Source organism: Lactuca sativa, chromosome 6, assembly GCF_002870075.4.
Source record: "Lactuca sativa cultivar Salinas chromosome 6, Lsat_Salinas_v11, whole genome shotgun sequence".
In the NCBI taxonomy this organism is placed as follows: domain Eukaryota; kingdom Viridiplantae; phylum Streptophyta; class Magnoliopsida; order Asterales; family Asteraceae; genus Lactuca; species Lactuca sativa.
The window spans coordinates 155371235-155373026 of NC_056628.2; the positions used below are offsets into that span (position 1 = coordinate 155371235).

Genomic DNA, 1792 nt, shown 5'->3' on the forward strand with positions numbered 1-1792 from the left:
ACTCGCCCAACTTAAGGAGATTCCATTTTATGGAAAGGATCACGAAGACGCGTACAAGCACCTAGAAGAGGTCAGCGACATAGCCGACTACTTTAATTTTCCTAATGTGGCCCGCGATACCGTTTTGCTTCATATGCTTCCCATCACGTTCAAAGGTGCTGCAAAGGATTGGCTCAAGTCACTCCCTCTCGGATCCATAGCTACATGGGCTAAGATGAAAGAAGAATTTATTGACCAGTTTTGCCCACCTTCGAAGATAGCCAAGTTGAAGATAGCTATTGCCAACTTTGAACAACAAGCTGGAGAGTCCCTTTATAAGGCATGGGGAGATACAAGGGCCTACTAAGGAACTGCCCACATCATGATCTAAACAATCAACAAGAAGTCTCCATTTTCTATGATGGAGTCAATGTAACAACTAGGTAGCTCCTTGACTCGCAAGGACCCCTCACAAAGAAGGCACCCCTGATGATCAAAGAGCTAATTGAAGAATTCTCTAAGCACTCCAGAGAATACCATAACCCAAGTAATGACTTGACTCGAGGGGTAGTAAATCCCATTAACGATGACATGGCTGTAATGATGGCAAAGTTGGAAACCATGGACCGAAGAATGACTAAGATGGACCAATCCATCCATGCTATTAGGGTGGGATGTGAAAACTATAGAGGGCCTCACCTTACAAAAGATTGTGATCTTGATGAGAATGGGAACCGGAAGGTACAAGTGTGTTATTCAAGTGGTGATAGGTTTGATGATAATTGGCGAAAACCGAATAACGAATGGCTACCATATGATGAGTACAAAAAGACAAGGGAAGAAAAGTATAAGCAAAAAGATAGAGGTTTTTACCAAAAGGAGGAACCGGTACAAGAAAAGAAATCAGAATTGGAAGACATGCTTACAAGATATGTGGCCGCATCCGCGAAAAGACACAATGATACCGATGCTACACTTAAAGATCAACAAAATATGTTGAGAGAACACCAACTTATGATGAAAGATCAACAAACTTTGCTTAGGTATTAGCAAGCATCTATTCTCAACATAGAAAACCAGCTGGGGCAACTTGCACAACTAGTGAATGAGAGAATACCGGGTGGACTTTTGAGCAATAACGAAACTAACCCGAAAGGTACACATATACATGATGCCACATGCAAGGATCACTTCCCTTTACCTTTTTATTGATCAAATGCTCGAAAGTATTTCCGATCATTTATCTTACTATTTTCTTGATGGGTTTTCGGGGTATTTCAAATTCTGATCGACCCGCAAGACCAAGAGAAGACCACTTTTACATGCCCAAGTGGAACATTTGCATATAGATGCATGCCATTTGGGTTATGCAATGCACCAGCTACTTTCTAAAGGTGCATGATGGCCATTTTTCATGATATGATCGAGAAGTTTATGAAGGTCTTTATGGATGATTTTTCGGTGTTTGGGTCATCTTTTGAAGATTTCTTATCTAATTTGGACTTGATGTTAGCTCGATGTGAGAAAATGAACCTTGTACTCAATTGGGAAAAATTCCATTTCATGGTGAAAGAAGGGATAGTATTGGGACACAAAGTTTCAAGGAAGGGGATAGAAGTGGATAGAGCAAAAGTGGACACAATAGCTAAGCTACCCCCTCCAACTAATGTAAAAGGGGTGAGAAGTTTTCTTGGCCATGCGGGATTTTATTGTCGCTTTATTAAAGATTTTTCAAAGATTTCTAGGCCCTTGACTCAATTACTCTTGAAGGATGCCCCATTTGATTTTTCCAGAGAGTGTCATGAGGCATTTC

General features: G+C 40.8%; 1 non-coding gene across 1 annotated transcript; it reads right to left on the reverse strand.

Moving 5' to 3' along the window:
* Positions 1-262: 262 nt before the first annotated feature.
* Positions 263-368, reverse strand: LOC111901250 (small nucleolar RNA R71). The gene has a single exon (XR_002853457.1). It is a non-coding gene; the product is annotated as a small nucleolar RNA R71 (small nucleolar RNA).
* Positions 369-1792: the final 1424 nt, after the last annotated feature.